Here is a 25,849-nt window from a genome sequence, read left to right as displayed (position 1 = left end):
GATGCCACACCAGCGTGGGCTGGAACCAAGAGTCTCAGTGGAGGGTGTCCAGGTTGAATGAATACACAGAGCATGAGGTTGAGGTGGAACAGCTTCCTTAATAGTCTGCTGGGCTGGTTTTATACCATGGCACCAAATGAGGAGGGGGCTGCGAAGGGACTGTAACCTGACCCTGGCAGGGATCAAGGAATGGTCACCATGCACTCAAAATTCCTTCCTTCCCCCGCTCCAGGAGCAGAGGGAATTTATTATGTTTTCCTTGCAGATAAGCACCTCAAATGGGAGCAGGGATATCAACTCGGGGCTGCAGTTCCCACACACATGCATGTAACAATTAATAAAAAGAGATGACATAAATTATACCTGTGACCCTGACAGTTGATGCACATGGTTGTGTGCATAGTCCTTCTCCCATTATGAACCCCACTCCACACACCATGCTGACAATGCCTTGCCCCAATGTACTCTCTCCCCAGGCTCGAGCGAGGTTTCGATGACAGTGGTGATAGACCAAATGCTCAGAACCCCAGTCACTGGTGCTGCAGCCAGTGCAGCCTGGATAGCTGAGACTGGTGGGGGGTGCCGGGATTGAGACACAGAGGCTTCTTTTCAGGTGGAAGCACAGCAACCTTTGTTTTGCCCAGCAACCTTTTATACCTCTTCTCCTTCTGTGGAGACCCACTGGCCAGAAAGAACACAAACATCCTTGTCAATAACAGACCACAAGGAAGTTCCCCTGTGGGTCAGGGGGAGTGAGGGCAGCTGGATCACAACAACTCCCCCCATTTTATTTTATAATACCTTGCCTGTCATGGGGAATAGCCATCTAATATTCCCTGTATTAAGTAGCATCCTGCTGCCAAAGTATTGCCCATCTGTGGCTACCCAGACACATAGCCCTAAACCAAGTATCCCCAGGACTGACAGTGCCAAGGAGCCAGACCAGCACTGTAACCATCTAGCATGCACTAACTGGATGGTAAAATTAACAAAAGCAGTATTCCAAACCCTCTCATATGATGGTTGAATTCCATAACAGTAGCAGAAGCACACAATACAGTGCATGAGTAACTCACAACTGTTGAAAAGTCCAAAGATAATCCACTTGCTCCTGAACCAGAGCTCCTTCTTGGTTCAAGGTCAATATGCCCAATTGAATATTTCCAATAAGATCATTTTGAATGTCCAATGCATTGCTGACTCTTTCAGCAAGCTGGTTGACAGTCTCAGCTGTCTGCACAGTCTGTGAGAGAGCAAGTCTGGCAGCAGTAGCTGTGGTGGCAAAGCTCTGCTCCAGCTGCCTTCTAGCCCCAGCCGCACTCACTCTGGATCCAAACTGCTGCATGGAGTGGAGCAGAACTCGGGGAAGCAAGCTCACTGCTCCTGTGCCGGAACCATTGAAGGGGCCCCACTTTATCAATTTTTTAGGGAATTTGGGCATCATCAACCTGTCTGGCTACTTCCTGCTGAGCAGGGGCGCTGCATTCATGGTAGTATTTTACATCAACATTTCAGGAGTTCTCAGTGATTTACACCACATAAATGTGCAATGAATCCACAGATTCTCATCCTCTGTGGAGACAAAAGCTGAACCTCTTTTCCAAAGTATCAAATCCTTAGGCCTGTATTTTAAAGTCAAAATACCTTTTGTAGCAGTTCCCAGAATCAAATGTCTTTCTCCAGTCCAGAACACAAAAGACAACACAATCAACACAATAACATATATCTCTACACATTCTATCTTTTGAGGCCCTCAATTCACGTTCCTGCCTCCTCTTTATTTCTTCCCTACTGGCTAATCTTCCAGAGGGCATCCCTCAGAGCATCTCTGGGGATGAAGACACACATACTCCTTTTAATCAGACTTGGTTTGTTCCCAGTCTGGAACATTTAAACCCCCTCCTGCACAAAATCTTTGGCTGTCTTCCTTGTTACTTCCATGCCTTGTTGCTTTAAGAGTTCCAGTTACTTTTTGAGGCCTTTCAATTCACTCTCCTACCTCTTTATACTTGCTTATCTCTTGGAGGAAGTCCCTCAGAGTTATCTCTGGGGATGAAAAATAAAAACACTTTACCTTCCCCAATATGCTCCTTGGACTGAGGGACCCTGTTCACAAATCCCCACTTTATAGATCTCAGTGGAACCTCCACCTGCTGCAGCCAGCACAGCCTGTGGTTTCTTGGCCTGTTGTCCATCCCTACCTCACCCAAGGCTACCAGGAGCCCTGGTAGGAAACCAGCCACTCCCAGGGATTAGTTAGAGGAGTAAGTAAGGAATGCTTTGCTCACAGGTCATGTGTGCAGTTGGCAGGCTTGTGCATGTGGTAGCCATCTTTCAATAGCTTGAAAAGCTCTTCCACTGGGATGCCAGGATATGGTGAGCCCCCCAGTGTAAAGATCTCCCAGAGCAGGACTCCAAAGGACCATCTGTATGGGAGTGAGGGCAGAGGCCTGTTACTCCTGGTCAATAACTGTAGCAGTTTTACAACAGGACAGGTTACCAATGGGCAAGGAAGGGTATGTGGATGAGAGGCATGGCAGGGCTATGCTGTTGTCTCAAATGAGAAGACAGAATACAGCCTGAGTGGGCAAGAACCCTAAAGGCTGTGATAGGTGTGACTTGAGTCTTGCTATCCCCATCCTATGTTGGGACACATACACATCACTCTGGTGGGTGTAGACTCCGTCAAACAGGGAAGCTGGTACCATCCACTTCACAGGTAGCCGGCCCTAGGCAGAGGGAGAGTTGTTGGCTGTCAGGTGTCCCCTGGTGGAGCACCGTACCCAAACCACCCTGGAATGGGGCTCACATCTGTGGTCTTCCTGTAGTATTCCAGATTGTGCACATCACGGGCCAGGCCAAAATCTGCAATCTTCATCATATTGTCCTCAGTCACCAACACGTTTCTGGCAGCCAAGTCTCTGTGAATACACCGAAGAGGCATGAAAGGAACCTGTGCTAAACTGACAGCTCCCTAGCCTAAGCAAGCTTGACATCCACTCTTCCATTCAGAAAGACCCTACCTCGCCTGTGCCCTAGCTCTGCTCACCTTCTGAGAAGCCAGGTACCTCGGGCCACCTGATAGGCACAGGACACTAGATCTTTGCAGGTAAGCTGTTTTTCTGGCAGCCTGGAGTCACCATCATATTCCATGCTTAGGGCCCTTTGTGCCTGCAGGAACTCCTAGAGGTTGCCCCTGGCAGCATATTCCATCTGCACATACAATGGTCCTGGAAGCACAGATACCTCGGAGATGTTGTGTGACTCAGGGGTCCCGATCTAACTGTCCACCCACCTGCTGTACTTACCACCCTGTGTGCAGGCCCCCAGCAGGTTGATAATGTTCTTGTGCTTGCCAATAACTTTCATCATCTCCATCTCAGACACCATGTCCAACAAGTCCTGGTCATTGGCACCATCTGTGTTGAAAGCGGGAATGTCAGGTGGTGGCCCTGCAGCCCCCACTGCCCTGCGCTACTTCTCTCCCTCCTCACCTTTCAGCATTTACACAGCCACAGTGACAGGCTTGACAGTGTTGTCCATGTTAAAGCCAACAGCCTCTGCCATAAAAACCTGGCCAAAGCAGCCTTCTAGAGAATTACCAAGTGTCAGCCTGTCCGAAGAAGCAGAGGCAGTGAGTATGTGCCCAGGACCGCCAGCCCTCATGGCCCTGTGCCACTGCATTCATAGCTGGCAATGGGCTCTTGCTCATGAAGACAGAGTAACCTGAATTTCACCCTGGACCCCACCTCCAACAGGCCTCTGCCTGGTAGCCATCTAGCCCCCAGCCACAGAACCTCCTCCAAGTATACATAAAACCCCACCAGCACTGACTGAGTTCTAGATATTTCCCACTTTGGGTTGGCTGGCAGCTCAAGCTCAGAAATACTGGCCATTACAGTATGTTCTCTTGAAACTGGGTGGATGATGTGGACCAAGGGTATGTCAGAGTTCATGGAGGTCACCTGCTTGAATCATTGAGGACAGGTTGGTGCCAGACAATGGATGCTGGTATTTGGGAAAGGATTGAAGTGGTGTAACTCCCAGGAGTAGCAAGGTCAAGTCCATGTGAGGCAGTATGTAGAGCCAAGAAGAGGGATGCTCAAACAGTGGTTACTGAAGACTCAAAGTTGTTTTGAGTAACTTGGGATCCATGTGGAGGATAGGAATATGGAAGGGTCATCTCATCTGACTGCAGAGAAATGAGTACTAAGCAGGCCACAGGTACTGCTGGGAATTTAGGACGTTCAAGGTACAACAGAGAGATCAAAACTTGGTATCTACTTTCAGTTACCTGTTGCTCAGGTGTGAAGCAGAAGCTATTGTCAACACTGGGAGCCCCCAGGTTCTTTCTTGAGACTCTACGCAGGTAGCAGAGTGTCACAGCTGCAGTCAAGACTAAGATGGAGAAGCCCACCCAGAAGCTGATGGTGCCTGCAGATAACCTGCCAGCTGCACTGCTCTCTGCCAGCTCTCTCTCAGCTGCAAAGACATAAAAGTTGGGGCCTCATCCAGCCTTGTGGGACCTCCCATTGCCCTGAGCTCTAGGTACCTGTTGGGGAGCAAAGCTACTGGGATACTCAGAGTTTGGTTACCTATGTCCCCAACTCACATTGGTAGCCCAAAATATCTATGAGTCAGCAGGGACCAGACTCAGGAGAGAAGCCTGGCAGAGCCAGAAGCATCCACACCACCACCAAGGCTCCCAGGAGATGCCAGAGCCTCAAGGCTAGACTGTAGAAATCCAACTAGAGGACTATGGGGGAGGCCTTTGCAAGATCAAGATGAGGAAGGGTGACACTCCCATACCAAGCACAAGGCCAGGGTGATTACCACAGGATGGATTGCAGTAAGTCATAAGTGCACCCCTGCTGTCCCTGTCCCTGGCAGCTTTGTTATGTTCTGAGCCAGCACCATAAGAGGACAAATGGAGCAGCAGCAGCAACAACAAATACCTGGCAGTACGTCCAGCCATGAAGAGTGATGGGAAAATCTGAAATAATTGCCTGCCAGACAGGTGTACTCCCCTGAGTCCTCAAAGGTGATATTGCGCAAAGACAGAACTTCTAGCTCCTTGTTGCTTGTGTTAATGCCTGATGTCTACAAAGAGAGAACAGAAATCAATAGGCAAGCACCAGCACATCCCTTTGGGTACCACAGCACCATCCACACAGAGATGATCAGACAGGCTTCAAGGAAAATGCCACCTCTGCTACCACCTTGACACCTACAGCTCTACCACTGCAATGGATGCCCTCTGCATCCTGAACCAAGGCACAGAGCATAAAACCAGTCCCTCTATTGGTGGATAGTTCCCTGTCCCAAGGTAAGCATTGGGCACTTGGGCAGCATGGTGCCACAAAGAAGCAACATGCAGAGTTAGTACAGAAAAAAAGATGGGCAGACAGATGTATGGAGAGAAAACCAGAGGAAATTGGTGTCAGCCAGAGAATGGTGGGAAGTTGATGTTCTGAAGCAGCACAGGGCTCAGCCCCTGGAAGGTTCTGAAAACTTCTAAGCAAGAGAACAGCACAGACCTGAGGGGCTTTGAAGGAGGTAGGAAGTCAGTGCTGGCTGGGAGCTACCAGTATTATCAAGGCATCAGAAGCAGAAGATGAGTCAGAGGTGGGTCAGTTATCACCTACTTGAGGACTGTGAACATACCACCAAAATGCCTTCTCAGCCATGCTTATGAAATTGATGGTTCAACAAATGTTCTTGCCCCATCCCATTCTGACACACTGAAAGATAAAGGTGTGCATCTGCCTTCAGATTGTCACTGATCCAGGACATCTCTAGAAGAAAATGAGGACAAGACAGGGCAAGGGAGATGCCAAAGAATGGGTTGGGGAAGGAAGCACTGGAAAGCTGCCTGAAGTGAGGCACATAAAGGCAGTGGTGGGTGTGGTTTCAAAGACTGGCCTCCTTCATGTCCACTCTCCCTACACACACACACACACACACACACATACACACACACACATATACACATGGAGAGGGAGAGAAACACACACACACAGAGAGAGAGAGAGAGAGGAGAGAGAGAGAGAGAGAGAGAGAGAGAGAGAGAGAGAGAGAGAGAGAGAGAGAGAGAAAGGGAACCCATACTCTTCAAATTTTCATCCCAAGGGTCATATCACATCAGCCTGTGCTCACGAAACCACACACCCACAGTGGGAGGTACACTGGACATGGCCCTAGTGGTCTCTCCCAACAGCCAGGATACCAACTCCTGCCAACACCTGTTCCTCTCTCCCATCAGACCTCCAAGTCTCTCTTTCCTGTGCTGCAAAGCCCAAACTCTCTCTCTCTCTCTCTCACGTGGCCCCCACCTGAGGCTATGAAGCAAAGCTCCAGGCAGAGGGAGGCAGGAAGAGTCCGTCAAGGCAGGGTGGAGCTAGTGCTACAGTGCAGGCAGCGGGAGAGTGGACAGCCAGTCCTCTGATGTCAGAGGGCACTAGTACAGCAGACATCCTCCTGTCCTGAGCACCAAAACTATCACCCAAGAGAAGCCTTCTGTAGACCCAAGCCTCAGAGCAAACAGGGAAACAAGTCCTACGGGAGGGCACAAGTAACACAGAGCCTGCCTGCAGCTCAGAACAGGTGATAAGTTCTGAGACTCAGGTGCCCCTTCACAGAAACTCCAACACATGGGTCCCAGTCCCAAGGTATTCCTCAGCCAAAGAGGGACTTAAGGACCAGGGCAAGGCACTTCCAGCTAACCCATCCACCCAACCAGCTGCCAACAACAGAGCCCACCTTGAGTACAGTGACATAGGGCTTGCCATCCGGGCCTGTCTTACTGCCATTCACCTCAACATGCTTCAGCCACTGGATGTGTGGTTGGGCATCACTGTACACCTTGCAGTGGAACTCTACATCACTTCCTAGGGTGGCTGTCTGGTTTTCTGGCAGCTCAGCCTGCAAAATGGGCCGATGTGGGAAGTGCTCTGTAAGACACAGACAGGTCAGGTGCAGTGGGTCCAATCCCCTGAGGCTGACCTGCTTTAGTCACCCAGTCTGGCTCTTACCCAGTACATCCAGTGTGTAAGTCTGCTGGATGCTCCCAAACTTGTTCTTAACCACGCAGGTATAGTAGCCACTCTCCATGACCAGGCTCCAGTGCTGGTGCCTAAGCTGCAGGTAAACTTAGTAGGTGAGTGACTGTGGATGCCCAAAAATGTGAGCCTGTTTTCATCCTGACAGATAGTTAGGCTATGCAAACATACTTCTGCTCTTTCTTTTGTAATATAAGGTTACTTAGGAAGTGACTGCTTTCAGGATACTTGGTCTAGAGTGGCTTCACTACTTAAACAACAAAATGCTAATGACTTGACACCTCAAAGTGTTAAAGTAATTAACTGTTTTACATGTAGTTTGTATCAAGTTAAAAAAGTCTTTTGTTGCCGCCTTCTCCTTTTGTATTTGAATATAAACATATAAGGAAAACTAAACAGGGAAAATTTCAGTATTCACTGGAATGCCCTCCTGGTACTTTTCTATGGTTTCAGTTTTATTACTTTTTACTTTACTTCTATTTCTAAAATCTCATGCCCCTACCCAGGCAAGAGGTATTTTTGTCAAGGCTGATCAATGACAAATGATATGGGCTATACCCTCTGTATTCAGGCTCGACCTATCTGTGCCCCTTTCGCAGACTTACCTTGATGCCCCCCATGTGATGCTCCCCTCGGAATTCCTTGCCATTCTTCAGCCAGGAGATGGAGGGGGTGGGGTTGCCAGCAGCTGCACAGTGGAAGCGTACAGTGCTGGTGGCTGGCACAGCCAGCAGTTTCATATCCATACGGTCTGGCCGAGTCCAGTAAGGGGCCCCTGATGGCAGAAGTGCTCATAACAGCATGATCAGTACACCCTTGCGAAGCTACCCTACCAGCACCCCCTCAAGCCTCATCCCTCATCTGTATTGAGACTCCTTTGTTTTGTCTGAACACTGCATCCACAGCTACCCCACTCTCAGTCTTGGGCTATTCTCTTCTCTCCCTCTGAGTCAGACTCACAGGTGTAGGGACCCAGGAAGTAGAACCCAGTAGGATGTAGATCCTGGGAGGCAACTAGGCCAGGTCATTCCACCAGTACACCAAACCTGAGTCAGCCTGTATAGTGCCCAGTGAAGGCAGGTACCCTTCAGGTCATGCTTCCCCTCCACTGAGTTCCCTCCTTCCTCTTGGCTGGGTGGAGGATGCTGTTGTGGAATATCAATTGAAGATGAGTTACATTTTTATATGTTGTGGAACAATTGTTTCATGATGCAAAGATGTGTTTCACTCTTTTATGTTGTATTTGCTTAACTTGGTGAAGCTGTGTTCCTCTGTCTGGTCTAATAAAGAGCTAAATGACCAATAGTAGGGCAAGAGAGGGAAACAGGCAGGGCTCACAGGCAGAGAGGATAAAGAGAAGGAGAAAGTTTAAGAAGGAACAAGAAAAGAAAGAGGAGGATGCAAAGGTCCAGTCACCCAGCTACACAGCCACAGAGTAAGAAGTAAAGAAAGGAATATAGAATAGAGAAAGATAAAACCCCAGAAGCAAAGTGTAGATGGGATAATTTAAGTTAAGAAAAGTTGGCTAGAAATAAGCCAAGTCAAGGTCATACAATCATAACTAAAGAGTGTCCATGTGTTTATTTGGAGCTGGGCGGTGGGCTCTCAAAGAGTAGAGCAAAAGCAACCAGCAACAGGATGCCATATTGTTTGGACTCATGAGGAAGCTGAGGGAGGCAACAAATTTCCAAAACAGAGAACAAAGGCAGGGGCAGGGTCTTCCACAGTGACTCAATCAGAGAACCCTATGCAACTCTGGGAGGAGGAACTGTCATATGAAGTAGGAGAAAAGTGTGTAGACACTGGTGAGGTGTCCCTCCAGGCTCCAAATTTGGCCAGTAGGCTTGAGAGAAGAGTGCCACAATGGGAGACTACAGCGACTTAATGGTGCCTAATGCCAGGTAAGGTCAAGAAGATGACCCTTCAGGCACCTTACCTAAGTGTTTATGGTGCAAAAACACTAAATACAACCTGAGAAGGCCAGGATGACAGAAGAAAACAGGAAATTACAAACACATTGGTAATTGTTGGGGCAGAAGCTAGAGACCAACTGGGTTAGAAATTCTGCTCTGAACATCCTGATAGCCAAAGTTGAAAGGGAAAATAAGAAACTGACCCACTTCTCAGGACTACTACCTTTTTATGGCTTCAGTCCTAGAATCTAAGTCCATTTCTATGAGGGTTGTGAAACCTCAAACAAGTCCCTATACCTTCTCTCTTCTCCCGCACACTCATAAGACACATTACCCTGTTTTCCCATTAAGTTGTCACTCTGATTCCTCTCAGTCCCTTGTCCACTGTACCCCAGAAGGTTCTAGGTGGTCTGAGGACTCAGTTAACAGCAGCCTAGTCTCAGAGTCATAACCACTCCACATACAATGTCTGGACCCATGATGTTGTCTCTCTCTCTCTCTCTGCCCAGACCCTGAATTTCCTGTAAACAACTTGTTATGCTTGCAGCTGCTCTGTCTGAGCAAAACAACTTGTTTTTCCTGTGTTTGTAGCTGCTCTGAGAATGAGACCTTCAGGAGTTCCTGATGGCAGGAGAGTAGTTTTTGGTGGGTTTGCCTGGGGCATGGCTACCAGTTAATGATCCATATATAAGTGGCTCTGGTACACAGTAAAGGGGAATTCTTGTTTCAAGGATGACCCATGTCTTCATCTGTGTGTCTTTGTGTATTTAAACCTCAGGGCTGCCTAGGACTGCCCTGACCTCCCTAGCAATGCAGCTGCTCAACACAGTTGTCAGCCCCAGCCACCAAGAACTTACCTGTCACATGCACAGTGAAGCGGCACAGGACATCCTGAGTGAGCTGCTGCTGGCACATGTAGAACCCGGCATTGTCATGGGAGACGTTCTGATGGAGGAATTACTTTCATTTAATAAAGAAACTGCCTTGGCCCATTTATAGGCCAGCCCTTAGGTGGGTGGAGTAAACAGAACAGAACGCTGGGAGAAAGAAGCCGAGTCAGGAGTCGCCATGATTCTCTCACTCCAGACAGACGCAGGTTAAGATCTTTCCTGGTAAGCCAGCTCGTGGTACTACACAGAATATTAGAAATGGGTTAGATCAATATGTAAGAGCTAGCCAATAAGAGGCTGGAACTAATGGGCCAGGCAGTGATTAAAAGAATACAGTTTCCGTGTAATTATTTCGGGGCATAAGCTAGCCATGCGGGCGGCCGGGTGTCGGGGACGCAGCCCTGCCGCTATTATTACAATAGAATGTTCAGCACTTGTAACCTCTGGGGCCCCACCAGGATGTGGTGGGAAGCTATCAGCTCTGTGTCATCCTTAGACCAGACAGTGCAGCCTGTGCTGGCACCTCCAGGCACAGAGCAGAACAGCTCCATGGTGTCCCCGCAGCCAAAGACCACTTGCTCTTGCTGGCTAGGCTCAGGGCCTGGGGCCTCTGTGGATGAAATGGAAAGTTGTGAAACAGATTCTTCAAAGTAGCATGCTGAAGGCCCATACTTTGCTTTGCAAACTAGCAAAGCTGTGGCAGGCAAGTGAGGGCCATGCTCCTGGGGCTTGGGGTTCTGCCAGACAATGTTCAAACCAGGAGTGGGCAGACTATTTCAGTAAGAGCCCAGGGGTGTGAGTGCCTCAACTCTGTCAGTGGTGTGTGTTAAGGTTTCTGTCTCTGTCCTGGAGGAGGAAGCTGTCTTCCAAGGATGATATGGAAGAGACACAGCTGCTTAGGAGAAGCCTAGATTGGATTCACACATTCCAGGGTAGGAGTGTGATGATTAGAATTATTAAGCAAAGAGAAACAGAGATGAGAGAGAAATAAAAGATAAACCACAGAAGAGCATCAGGAGGGAAATTTCGTGAATACTGAACCACTCCTTTATTTTCCATATGTCTTTTCACACCCCACTCCAAAGAGGTAAAGGGGGAGGCAACAGACTTCATCAACATGATGAAACAAATAAACAGAGCACCTCTGATCTTTGTTCAAGATGAAGCTGATACACCTCTGTAGTTAAAATACCCATTAGTCACTCTAGGTCAGGACCTCTTGTTTTGTAGTCACTTGTTGTCAACAACTTTGAAAAAGCAAAACAAGCTCAAACTCTCTGACCTCTAATCAAGGTGGAATGGACTCACATCTGTGTGCCCTGACACACAGCAGCACTCCTGGTAGCTGAAAGATCTGAAAATGTCAAGAAGGGTGGGGGCAGCTCTATGGTACAGCACCTGCCTGGAATGTCTGAAGCTTTAAACTCCTATACCTGGGGTCCCCATTTCACAAATGAGGACCATGCTTTGGCTAGGGGATGTCAGAGGGGCCATGTGAGCCAACCAGAGCTAGAATCACAGTCAAGTGGAGATAGTCACCCATCCTGAGAGGTAAGAAACTGGAGTTCTAGGGTGGTTAGACACAGGTAGCCATATATCTCTCCCCTACCCAGATGGTGCCCAGCTCATGAGGAGACCCAAAGACCTCACACCTAGGGACACACCACCCAGATTTCCCTGCTAGGACCTAACAATGACCATCAGAGGCACAGATGGGCTCGGGGGCCAGGACAGGAGCAGGTAGTCCTGCTGGTTAGACCTCCTTCCTTAGATTCAGATGGACTGGTTAACATGTCACTTGCCATTCTGCAGATGCATAGCCTACATTCAATGCCCAAATGTCCATTCAACCTAAACCAATACCAGTGCTGCCCATTCCAGAGTCATCCCACCAAGATTCCAACAGCCCGAGAGACTGTCCTCAAAAGTATCCATGAAGCTTGTGTCCCATGGAGCCAGGAAGATTTTGTTTGTCCCTTAGTGGGCCTCACAGTAAGGGATCTTCTATCCTGACCTACAGTTCTCCTGCTGCCATGTTCTATGGAGGCAATACAATGCTGGAAGCTTCCTGAGGCACCAAAGAAGACCAAGAACTGTCTAGTCAGTGGCCTCAGGGCAACCATGACCCAAAAGCAACAGTTGTGATTTAGTCTGAGCAAGATAAAAGGTCAAGCTATTCACACAAGTCCTCTCATCAGGAGAGTGACTGGGGAAAGACACAACATTCCACAGGATGGAGAGGCAAATGCCTGGTTGTATGAGGTGGGGAAGGGAAATGGCCCTGAATCAGCTGAGCTGACATTTGATCTATCCACCCATACTGTCCACTAGGAGCCAGCACAACCCAGATACCTGGACTTTGGGGGCCTCAGGCAACAGCAAATCCAACCCTGTGATCCCATTCCAGTGTCACAGGGCCTATAGGAGCCTGTGTTGTGAGTTACGCAGGTAATAAGGGAAACACAGTGTGGGATGTGGTTTGAGACAACACAGTATATGGTATATGCTGAGGAGGTAGTATCAGATCATGGTCTAATGGAGCCCTCACACCCCCATCAGCCTTGAGACCTTCAAAAACACAGATATTTTAGATTACAATTCATAACACTAGCAAAATAACAGTTAAGAAGTAGCAATAAAAATAATTTAATGGTTAGGGGTTACCATAACATGAGGAACTGTGTTAATGGAAAATTAATTAGGGAACTTGAAAACCACTGGAGGCTACTCTCTACCCCTACTGAGAACCCAGAACCCAGATTGCCCTGCCTACCAGGAGTGGCCAGTGTGGTTGGGGCCTAGCCCTGCTCCAGAACCCTTAGGTCCAGCCAGCTCCTGCTTGGTGATTTATGTTCCCAGAGAGAGTCAGCCATGTCTTTGTATTTTCATTGCCAGGCCCATCTAGTTAAGGAATAGGATGCAGTTTATTGGCCTGTAAACTCCCTGGGTGGGGCAGGGCTGGTGCATTTCCACCAATCCACCTTCATTGCCTGGAGCACAGAGAGGGTCTGTGCTTTCCTCTGGACCTGAGATCACTGACACCAGACACAGGGAACAATATCTTCTAAAATTGATATGGTCCCCTGTCACTGGCCATTTGGCTGCTGGGGAAGCACTAATATGCAAGCCGAGGCTCAAAGAGGGTGCTGATTTCCTGACAAATGCTGTCATAGCAGCTGAATGGCACACACACTACCTTCCAGTCCACTTCCATTCACCAAAAAAAGTTCCAGGCCAGGCAGTGGTGGCTCATGCCTTTAATCCCCGAACTTGGGAGGCAGAGGCAGGTAAATTTTTGTGAGTTCAAGCCAAACTTGATCTAAAAGAGCTAGCTTCAAGATAGGCTCCATAGCTAGAGAAAAACCCTGTCTCGGAAAAAAAAAAAAGGAAAAAGAAAAAGTTCCAGGAGCCCCCAGCTGCTGAGTTAGAAAGGTACTTGAGTTACTCGCCCCCACTTGCCCCTTCCTGGGAGCCTGAGCTGAGCTGCCATCAACTGGGTAGAGGAGAAAGAGGCCGAGCTGTGCCACCAGGGTACAAAAGTCAAGGTTCAAAGGAGTGACTGTTGGGACATCTGCTCCAGTGGGGAAACAGCTCACCATGTACTGTGTGGCACCATCAGGCCAGTGGCCTGCATTGCCACACCATGCCCAGGCACAGTGGGCAGGGGGCAGAGGTTAGGAAGAGCCCGTACACATATTTCCCTCGGGGAGGTAAAGCCTCAGACTCTGGCTTTGTTTGATGGAATGCAGTGTCCCATCAGACTTTGCTGGCCAGCCAGTCTGTGCAGCTGAGCTGCGATCCTGGGACAAGTGCCCCTCACCTCCCAGAGTGTGGTCTACAGAGGTATGCCTCTGAAAGACCACCCTCAAGACACCTACAGGCAAAGAGAGGAGTGGAAGACCTGAAGCTGTCACCATATCATGTGAGACACTGGGTGACAAAAGCTGAGCTTTGGCGGAGTCCTCTGCCTACCCCCAAACTCCAGCCTTCATTTTGGCTTAAGATGAGCAAGAACTGTCCTGGTGACCTTGGAAACCAACAACAGGCAGTTTTTGTCAACAATGGGAATCATGGAAACCCAGCAAGTGGCACTCTGACTGCTTAGGCTGAGGAGCCTGAGGTTCCCTGTCACAGTGATCCATTCTATGGGGTGCCTTACACTTGGTAGTGATCCTGAGACTCCAGATGCCTCATACACTGACACACAGCAATCTGTAGATTTGAGAGAAGAACCGAACTCACTGCTCCCCATGGTGCTACTCAACCTGACATCCCCTACTCACTCAGGGGCTATCTGCCATTCCCAAAGCTTCTGATGGCCACATCATCACCCCACATGTATCCCACCCTGCAGCCAGGCACACCGAGTCAGTCCATACCTGGCAGTTTCCTCACAAGTCTCTGCTCTGTGCTAGGAGGTTGGGAGGCAGCTCTGGTCCCAACCACTATGCATAGCACTAGCAAGCAAGCCAGGACTCCCATGGCTGGAGATGGCAGTGGCATCCTCATGCACAAGGCATGAGGGTGTTACATCCCCAACACTTAACTTCTGGTCCAGTGTGGGTAGATTCACTCTGGAGAGTCTGTGGGAGGAGACCAGCAAGTTTTTCTGAGCAGGTGTTGTGGGAGAGGTCTAGGGGGTGGGGGCAGGGGATGGGGAAGACAGGAGGGCCTCAAGTACCTGATAAAGCAAACCAGACCATTCTACCTTCTGTGGTCCCTCTCTTTTCTTTCCCTCCACTGAGACAGAGCTCTCCAATATATTTTCTCTAAGTTTTATTTTTTCTTTTGACTACAACTGGTAAAATTAAGGTAAATTTAATTATGATGTTCTGGATCCATTTACTCTTAAACCCTCTCAGCAGTTTTCTAGGATGTTTGTTAAGCAGGCTTTGGGAGACTTCTAACTAAATGTTTCATTGTATTCTTTTTGAAAAGGGTTTCCCCCTCCCGACCCACAGGGACTGGCCTTCCTGAGAAATAAACAGGTTGTTACTCTTCAGACTCCTGCAGAACAAGCAATCAAGGCCCCAGGGCCATCATCCCTTGCCACAGCAGAATCATGCCCTCTAGGGTCTCTCTGCAGTCCACTGGTTCTCCAGGTATCACCTATGGCAGTCTTGCTCTGTCACTCTCGGACAGTTGGCCCTTGCACCCATCATCCATGTGTGACCCTCAGTGAGACCAGCAGACAAAACTTCCTTTAAGTTAAAAGATTGAAAAACAATACAAGTTTATTTATAGTAACATTGCCACAAGAGCCTTCTTTGACTATCTGAGAGCTACTACAAAAGGGGAAGGCTTGATAGAGTTTTTAAAGGCACAAACCTCAATTTTCTCAACTCCTGGGGTATTTTTGCTATGTGAGAAATTATCCTGTTCTTGTTTTTTAGAGCACGCAAGGATAAGTGAGATTACAGAAGCAGAATGAGCATCTGAATAATATTTTAAAATAACAATTATACAGTACGGAACAATTGTGAGAAACGATCCAGGTGGCTCTGGGATCAGTCTTCCCTTTAGATTGCTATTGAGACTCAAATGCTGAGGGCCATGACTTAGGGTTGTAGTCCAGACATCCTGTGGTTAATAATCCTTAGGCTGAGAATAAAGCCTTGCTGACTCCAATGTTTTTCTTTTTTCACATAACTTAGTTTGACACTCAGTTCGAAATGGAGCTAGTTTTTAACCACTACATAAGTAAACAGACCCAGTTTCTGATTTTAGAGTAGCCAGCTTGGGGGTCAGGCAGGTGGGCTCAGCATTTGCACACAGAAGGCTGTAGACAGCCTTCAACACAGGCTGCTGATTTCTTACCCCTCAAACAAAGGGCTGTTAAAACTAGGTCCTGTGTGGCCAGGAGAATATGAAGTCGGCAGTTGTGATAGCTCCTAACAGAACCCTCACTAGTCAGTAGTACTGATGTCTCTAGTTCAAATTCTCAATTTATTCATGTTTGATGACATAGGCAAATGGAGACTTAAGTGAACAGTATCTTTAGAAATTGGGCCTTACTGTCAGGTTGTAAAGGTTTAACAACAGCATACATAATAACATACGATATTTGGGTGGTGTACTATGTGAGTCCTTTAGGAACAACTCAATAAGATGTAGCATATTCCTAGTCCTGGAAATTTGATTTTATAGCATATGATATCTAACTGGAGTACTGTCTTCGCCATCACATAGTAACCATCTTTAAATATTTTATATATGTGCATATTTCAGGAAACTTCTAGAGTTCCAGGTATCAATAGAGCTTTTCAACCTCCCTGTTTTAGCCAATATTCTATTGCCATATAAAGACATCATAACCATAACAACTCTTATAAAAGAAAGCATTTAATGGGGCTTGCTTACACTTTCAGAGGCTTAGTCCAATATCAGTATGGTGGGAAGCATGGTGGCATGCAGGCAGACATGGTGCTGGAGGAGCTGAAAGTTCTACATCTAGATCAGCAGCGAGCAGGTCTGGACCCCCAGTGACACGCTTCCTCTAACAAAGCTGTACCTACTCCAATAAGACTATACCTCCTAATACTTTCAAAAATGCCACTTCCTGATGTCAAATATAAAAATATATTAGCCTATGGGGGCCATTCTTATTCAAATGACCACACTTCCCATATACCTTCCTTTACTTTGCCCACCCACCTACCTCCTCCATTGAATCTTCCCTTATCCTGTTGTAACACTTTATTCAATTTTCTCTTTTTTGAAGAGCCCCTACCCTACCAACCCCTTTGTAGAACCTGGCCTCTGTTTATATCCTAAATGAAACACACATTTAAAGATAGCATCCATGTATAAAGTGGGAAAAAACACATTATTTGTCTGTTTTGGTCTTGGTTACCTCACTTAGTAGGATTTTTTCAATTCCATTGTTTACCTGCAAATTTTGTAATTACATTTTGTTTTCACAGCTGAATAATATCCCATTGTATAAATGGATTATATTTCCATTATCCCTTCCTCTCTTGATAGACATCTAAGCTGTTTCCACTTTCTGGAGAGAAAAGCAGTGAACATTGGTGTGCTGATGCAGGTGAGGCCCTTTGTGTGTATGTCCAAGAGTTGTAGAGCTGGATTCAGAGGTATATCTATTTTCAACCCTGAGAAGCCTCCTCACTGATTCAGTAGTGGCTGTACCAGTTTGCACTCCCACCAGCAATGATAAGTGTTCCTCTTTCCCCACATCCTCAGAAGCATGCGCTATCATTTCTTTCTTTCATCTGGGCCATTATGGATGGAATAAGATGAAACCTCCAGGTAGTTACAGTTTTTGTTTCCATGGTGGTTAAGGATGTCAAACCATCTGCTCTATTCACATGCAGGGGACATATTACATACAGTGACACACTCATACATGTGAAATAAAACAACAAATCTTTACAAAAAAAGTTGAAACAAACAAACAAAAAAAAAAAACAGGACTGGGCTGGCAATAAGGCTCTGCAAGTAAAGGCGCTTGTTGCCAGGCCTGACAACCTGAGTTTGGTGCTCAGAATATTCATGATGAAAGGAAAGAACAAACTCCAGCAAGTTGTTCTTTGACCTCCAGGACACACCCCTCCAATAAATAAATAAAAAGTACCAAACTGCACAAATCAATAAAATTCTAACAATGACAAAAACAAATACATAAACCTTTGAAAATTGTGGATCAGATGGTCAAATTTCTCTCCCATACCACCTTAAACTGTTAGTAGACCAGAAATCCCCGCAAATCTATTGTCATTTCTTTCTGGATACTTCCAGTGATTTTTGTTGTTATCGTTTTTTTTTTTTAATGATTTATTTACTTATATTTAATGGGCATTTGTGCTTTGCCTGCAGAAATGTTTGGGTGAAGGTGTTGGATTCCCTGAAACTGGAATTACAGGCAGTTTTGAGCAGCCATGTGTGTGCTGGGAATTGAACCTGGGTCCTTGGAAGAGGAGCCAGTGTTCTTATCTGCTGAGCTAAGTTTCCAGCCTTTTGTTATTGTTTGAGACAGGATCTCACTCTGGCCCAGGCTGGCTCCAGAATCCTCCTCTCTCAGCCTGCGAAATGCTGGGATTCTAGGCTTGACCCAATATAAAGAATTTTTTTAAGTAAAAATAAGTTGCTAGCATACAAGTTCAAGACCCAGGAAGGAGAAGGCAGGGTAAGGCACAACCAACTTAACTTCTTAGTCACACAGAAGGGATACCCAAATCTTCTAAAATAGACAAAGAAGAGAAAAATCAATGTGAATGTCTGTACAGAACACGAGACTGAGCAGATAGATGGGTCAGTAAATAAAGGTGCTTGCCACTAAGTCTGATGACCTGAGTTCAGTCCTCAGAACCCCCAAGGCAGAAGGAAAAATTGACTCAAGTTTTCTTCTGACCTCCACACACATGCACTCACACACATACATGCCATAGTGGGAAGTGGCCCATGAATTTAATCCCAGTTCACAGGAGGCAAAGGCAGGTGATACTCTGTGAGGTTAAGTTCCAGGAAAGCCAGGGCTCCATTGAGAAACTCCATTTCAGAAAGGCAAAAGAAAAAGAAAAAAGAAAAATGTGACCTAGAATAGTCCACAACACTAGAAGGATGAACCTGCCTGACTAGTGAAGGAGGCCAAAGATGCCTCTTAGATGGTCTTCATCTAGGTGGTCAGCTGTGGTGGCGCAAATGAATGTAGACAGATTATATAGATATATACAGCTTTAATAAGGAAATAGACTTACAGGACCACAGGTTCCCATGGAGTGCTAGAAAAGCGGAGCAAAAGAAAAGGGGCTGCTGGGCTCATGCCCGGCAGATTTATCCGTAAACATTAGCCCGAGGCGAACACGCCCCCAATGGGTGAGGCTATGTCCCTACATCTCCCCCTTTTGTCTAAATAAGATGGAACCAAACCAAATACAACTATATACAATAATAACAAATAATAAATATAACAAACAATATTGAGAACAAAACTTTTGCTAAACATTCTATCTTAAGGAGTCTAAATAACATAGAGAGTAACTACAATTATATAATCTTTAACTCCGTCAAAGATCTGAGAAGGGAATAAATATTACTTAACAATCGAGAGATATCCAAAATGTGTAACAATTGACAGAGACAACTGACTACCTGGGCAATCACCCAAAGTCTCGTTTGTAATGTTGAGTCAACCAACTTTGGCTAAGGCCTAACATAACTGGCATACCATTATTAAAGGCAAGGAACTTTCTTAGGACTATCCTACCCTGTCTTGGCAAGATAAGACAATCCTGTTTTATCCACTTAGGGATATTTTGTATCTTACCATTGTCTTTTTAATGTCTGAATCTCCTGTCCAGAATTATGTTTTAAAGCCTTTATTGAGGATTTTAAAGTATGAAGTTTGTCCATTAGAGATAACGTCTCATCTTTGGACATAATTTTTATAGCATATACCATGCCTTTTTGTATAGATAATCTTTTTGTCAATCTGTCATAAGCTTTAGACAAAATCCGATTGTTACATTTATCAGTTTTGATTCTCTTAGTTAATGTTTTTGTTTCTACTGAAAGGGACTGAAGCTTACGATCCAAATCAGCTGTTTTTTTTTTATAGTAATAAATTTTTTTTTAATATCAGCCGTTAATATTTTAGTTCCTACTGAAAGGGACTGAAGCTTATGATCCAAATCAGCTGTTTTCTCTTTTATAGTAATTAATTTTTCCTTAACATCAGCCTGTACCTCTTTTAAATTTTTTTTAGTTTGTCGAGTTGTGTTAAACAAAGATCTGTTCTCTGTCTGGAGAACTTTAAACTGATTTTTGAGAAGATTGTTGTCATTCTCAATTGTTTTTAAGCATTTAACCTTGTCTCGTAAAGACTTTATCATATTTTTATTATCAAACCATACAGTACCAAGGAAAACTACGAATCCCAGAAAGATCCATATCTGTGGGCTGACAGACACTTCTTGTAAAATCTCCCACATGGTACAACTGAAAAGGCTGTTAAAGTCTTGAATGGTAATGTTTTTAGACATTTTTCTTATTTATAAAAGAAAATTATGTACCTGTAATGAAGTTTTCCTGTCAGTGGTGGCTAAAGAAATGCACCTGAGTCCACGTGGTCTAAGCCAGAGCCGGTCTGAAACAATTAACTCAAAACAAAAATTATTGTACTGCCTGTTAAGGGAAGGGGTTGGCGGCTTTTGCTTCAAAACCGCAGGTGCTTTACTTAAATCAGGCAGTGAGGGTTTGGAAGAAGCAAGGAGCTATTAACTGCTCTGTGGGGGTCGCTGCTCTGCGACTGTAGTGGCCTGGAGCGGGGGAAGGGAAAGCGAGCACAGAGCGTGCTGTAAATCGCCTTCCTGAGCTCAGGCAACTAGCCGGGAAAGGTGGAGCTTGCGCCCCCCCTGCGCCAGGTCGGGGGCAAAATAGCCCGACGTTGGGATGCCAAATGTGGTGGCGCAAATGAATGTAGACAGATTATATAGATATATACAGCTTTAATTAGGAAATAGACTTACAGGACCACAGGTTCCCGCGGAGTACTGGAAAAGCGGGGCTGCTGGGCTCATGCCCGGCAGATTTATCCGTAAACATTAGCCCGAGACAAACACGCCCCCAATGGGTGGGGCTATGTCCCTACAGTCAGCTTAGCCCAAGTATCTTTGGCAGGAGAGAAGTTCCCAGAATTCACCAGCCTTGTGACAGGACTATGGTTCCTCAAGAGTACAATGAATTCCAGGCTAAAGGAATGGTATTCCTAGAAGTTACAACCAGGGTGTGATGGTGAATACCTCTGAATTGCAGTAATTGGGAGGCAGATGCAGGTGCATCTCTTTGAGCTTGAGGCCAGCCTGCTCTACATAGCAAGTCCAAGGCCCACTAGGGCTACATAGTAAGACTCTGAAACAAAGAAAGGAAGTTAGAACCAGATGGACTTTATGATACAGACCTAAAACTCAGCATTTGGTAGGTGATGGCAGAAAGATCAAGATCAAGACCATGCTCAGCTATATAGTGAATTTGAGGACACTATGATTATATAAGATACTAACTCAAAAATAAAAGCAAAACTCTCAATCAAACAATACAAACCAAAAGCATCTCCTTGTGCCCTAGGAATGGAGACCTACAGACAAGAGACACGCATACCTACAGACAGAAAGTCAATTCTTTTTCATTTTTACAAAGTGATCACAGTTTCCAAGTTACCTCATGTTATCAGGTGGATATTCCAACAAGGCATGGAATGCTGGTGATATGGCAGGCCCTGTATCAACAGACTTACTGGTGTCATCTCAGTTCAACCTCTAACAGTCCTGTAATATGGTTACAATTTTTATGCCCATTGTACAGAATGGGGAACAGAGGCTCAGGGGAAATTAAGTAACTCATAGACAACAGTGCTATGAAATGTAGGAGGGAAAGATTCAAATTCAGGTCTTCTTGACTCTAAACCACATATGCTAAGTGTTTGGACTGCCCACTCTACAGCCTCCGGCATGCTTTACTGCCTTGTTCCTCACTGTTCTATGACTTCTCCCTCTTAGTGAATTAGTCATGTGTTGACACATCTAGTCTCAGTCTAGTGGGTTGTTTATTTATTTTTTTTTCTTTTATTTATTTTTTATTCTTTTTTAATTAAAATTTCCACCTGCTCCCCGTTTCCCATTTCCCTCCCCTCCTCCCAAATATTGCCCCCTCCCCCCACTCCCCTCCCCCTATCCCCACTTCTCTTCTCCTTCCCCCCACACCATTCCCCCTCCCTCTCGATACTGAAGAGCAGTCCAAATTCTCTGCCCTGCGGGAAGACGAAGGTCTTCTATCTACGTCCAGGAAGGTGAGCTTCTAAACAGGCTAAGCTTCCACAAAGCCAGTTCATGTATTAGGATTGAAACCTAGTGCCATTGTCCTTGGCTTCTCATCAGTCTTCATTGACCTCCATGCTCAGAGAGTCCAGAATCAACCCATGCTTATTCAGTCCCAGACCAGCTGGCCTTGGTGGGCTCCTAATAAATCAGTTCCACTGTCACAGTGGGTGGGTGCATCCCTCGTGGTCCTGATTTTTTGCTCTTGTTCTCCCTCCTTCTGCTCCTCATTTGGACCTTAAGAGCCCAGACCGTTGCTCCAAATTGAGAATCTGTCTCTACCTCGATCCATCGCCAGATGAAGGTTCTAAGGTGATATGCAAGATATTCATCAGTATAGGATAGGGTCATTTCAGGTTCCCTCTCCTTAGTTGCCCAAGGTACCAGCTAGGGACATATTCCTGGACACCTGCGAACCCCTCAAGAGTCAAGTCTCTTGCCAACCCTAAGATGGCTCCCTTAGATAGGATATATACTTCGCTGCTCCCGTATCCATCCTTCCTATATCCCAACCATCCCAATCCCCCGAGCTCCTCCCATCCTCCCCTTCTCATATTTCTCATCCCATTTCCCCTTTGCCCCATGCCACCTCACCCGCAAGTTCCCAGTTTTTGCCCTGCAATCTTGTCTACTTCCCCCTCTCCATGCGGATGACTATATGATTTTCTTTGGGTTCACTTTCTTATTTAACTTCTATAGGATCACACATTATATGCTTAATGTCTTTTATTTATGGCTAGAATCCGATTATGAGTGAGTACATCCCATGTTCCTCTTTTTGGGTCTGGGATACCTCACTCAGGATAGTGTTTTCTATTTCCATCCATTTGCACGCAAAATTCGAGAAGTCATTGTTTTTTACTGCTGAGTAGTACTCTAATATGTATATATTCCACACTTTCTTCATCCATTCCTCCATTGAAGGGCATCTAGGTTGTTTCCAGGTTTTGGCTATTACAAACAATGCTGCTATGAACATAGTTGAACAGATACTTTTGTCATTTGATGTGGCATCTCTTGGGTATATTCCCAATAGTGGTATTACTGGATCTTGGGGTAGGTTGATCCCAAATTTCCTGAGAAATCGCCACACTGATTTCCAAAGTGGTTGCACAAGTTTGCATTCCCACCAGCAATGAATGAGTGTGCCTCTTTCTCCACAACCTCTCCAGCAAAGGCTATCATTGGTGTTTTTGATTTTAGCCCTTCTGACAGGTGTAAGATGGTATCTCAAAGTTGTTTTAATTTGCATTTCCCTTATCGCTAAGGAGGTTGAGCATGACCTTAGGTGTCTTTTGGCCATTTGAATTTCTTCTGTTGAGAATTCTCTGTTCAGATCAGTGCCCCATTTTTTTATTGGGTTCATTAGCATTTTAAAGTTTAGTTTCTTGAGTTCTTTATATATTTTGGTGATCAGACCTTTGTCTGTTGCAGGGTTGGTGAAGATCTTCTCCCAGTCAGTGGGTTGCCTTTTTGTCTTAGTGACAGTGTCCTTTGCTTTACAGAAGCTACTCAGTTTCAGGAGGTCCCATTTATTCAATGTTGCCCTTAATGTCTGTGCTGCTGGGGATAAACGTAGGAAGTGATCTCCTGTACCCATATGTTGTAGAGTACTTCCAACTTTTTCTTCTATCAGGTTCAGTGTGTTCAGACTAATATTGAGGTCTTTAATCCATTTGGACTTAAGTTTTGTGCATGGTGATAGATATGGATCTATTTTCATTCTTCTACACGTTGACAACCAGTTCTGCCAGCACCATTTGTTGAAGATACTCTCTTTTTTCCATTGAATACTTTTAGCTCCTTTATCAAAAATTAGGTGTTCATAAGTTTGTGGGTTAAAATCAGGGTCTTCTACTCGGTTCCATTGATCGACTTCTCTGTTTTTATGCCAATACCAAGCTGTTTTCAATACTGAGGCTCTGTAATAGAGTTTGAGGTCAGGGATGGTAATGCCTCCAGACGATCCTTTATTATATAAGATTGTTTTGGCTATCCTGGGTTTTTTGTTTCTCCATATAAAGTTGATTATTGTCCTCTCAAGATCTGTGAAGAATTTTGATGGGATTTTAATGGGGATTGCATTGAATCTATAAATTGCCCTTGGTAGAATTGCCATTTTTACTATGTTGATCCTCCCTATCCAAGAGCAAGGGAGATCCTTCCATTTTCTGGTATCCTCCTCAATTTCTTTCTTCATTGACTTAAAGTTCTTGTCAAATAGATCCTTTACTTCCTTGGTTAGGGTTACCCCAAGATATTTTATGCTATTTGTGGCTATCGTGAAGGGTGATGCTTCTCTGATTTCCATCTCTGCTTCCTTATCCTTAGTGTATAGGAGGGCAACTGATTTTTTGGAATTGATCTTGCATCCTGCAACGCTACTAAAGGTGTTTATCAGCTGAAGGAGTTCTTTGCTGGAGTTTTTGGGGTCGCTTATGTACACTATCATATCGTCTGCAAATAATGAAAGTTTAACTTCTTCCTTTCCGATTTGAATCCCTTTGATCCCCTTATGTTGTCTTATTGCTATTGCTAAAATTTCAAGCACTACATTAAAGAGGTATGGAGAGAGTGGACAACCTTGTCGTGTTCCTGATTTTAGTGGAATAGCTTTGAGTTTCTCTCCATTTAATTTGATGTTAGCTGACGGCTTGCTATAAATAGCTTTTATTATATTTAGGAACGACCCTTGTATTCCTAATCTCTCTAAGACCTTTATCATAAAGGGATGTTGAATTTTGTCAAATGCTTTTTCCGCATCTAATGAAATGATCATATGGTTTTTTTCTTTCAGATTATTTATATGATGGATTACATTGATAGATTTTCGTATGTTGAACCAGCCCTGCATCTCTGGGATGAAGCCTACTTGATCATAATGGATAATTTTTCTAATGTGTTCTTGGATTCGGTTTGCCAGTATTTTATTGAGTATTTTTGCGTCGATGTTCATGAGTGAGATTGGCCTGTAGTTCTCTTTCTTGGTTGTGTCTTTGTGTGGTTTTGGTATCAGAGTAACTTCAGCTTCATAAAAGGAATTTGGCAATGACTTCTCTGTTTCAATATTGTGAAATACATTAAGGAGTATAGGTATTAGGTCTTCTTGGAAGTTCTGGTAGAATTCTGCATTAAAGCCGTCTGGACCTGGGCTTTTTTTGGTGGGGAGGTTTTTTATAACAACTTCTAATTCTTCGCGACTAACAGGTCTATTTAGATTGTTCACCTGGTCCTGGTTTAACTTTGGTATATGGTACTTATCTAAAAAAGTGTCCATTTCTTTTACATTTTCCAATTTTGTGGCATACAGGTTTTTGTAGTAAGATCTAATGATTCTCTGAATTTCGTCTGTGTCTGTGGTTATGTCTCCCTTTTCGTTTCTGATTTTGTTAATTTGCGTATTCTCTCTCCGCCGTTTGATTAGTTTGGATAGGGGTTTATCAATCTTATTGATTTTCTCCAAGAACCAGCTTTTTGTTTCATTGATTCTTTGGATTGTTTTCTGTGTTTCTATTTTGTTGATTTCAGCCCTCAATTTGATTATTTCCAGTCTTCTACTTCTCCTAGGTGAGTCTGCTTCTTTTCTTTCTAAAGCTTTAAGGTGGGCTATTAGGTCTCCAATGTGTGCTTTCTCCGTTTTCTTTATGTGGGCACTTAATGCTATGAACTTTCCTCTTAGCACTGCTTTCATAGTGTCCCATAGGTTTGAGTATGTTGAGTCTTCGTTTTCATTGAATTCAAGAAAGACTTTAATTTCTTTATTTCTTCCTTGATCCAGGTGTGGTTCAGTAGTTGACTGTCCAATTTCCATGAGTTCATAGGCTTTCTGGGGATAGCATTGTTGTTGAATTCTAACTTTAATCCATGTTGATCTGATAAGACACAGGTGGTTACCGATATTTTTTTGTAACTGTGTAAGTTTGCTTTGTTACCGAGTATGTGGTCTATTTTCGAGAAGGTTCCATGAGCTGCAGAGAAGAAGGTATATTCTTTCTTATTTGAGTGGAATGTTCTAAAGATGTCTGTTAAGTCCATTTGATTCATTACCTCCCTCAATCCTCTTATTTCTCTGTTAGGTTTCTGTCTGATTGACCTGTCCATTGGTGAGAGAGGAGTGTTGAAATCTCCTACTATTAGTGTGTGTGGTTTGATGA

This window comes from Chionomys nivalis, chromosome 9, assembly GCF_950005125.1.
Source record: "Chionomys nivalis chromosome 9, mChiNiv1.1, whole genome shotgun sequence".
NCBI classification, from domain to species: Eukaryota; Metazoa; Chordata; class Mammalia; order Rodentia; family Cricetidae; genus Chionomys; species Chionomys nivalis.
Note: the sequence above shows the minus strand (reverse complement) of the source record.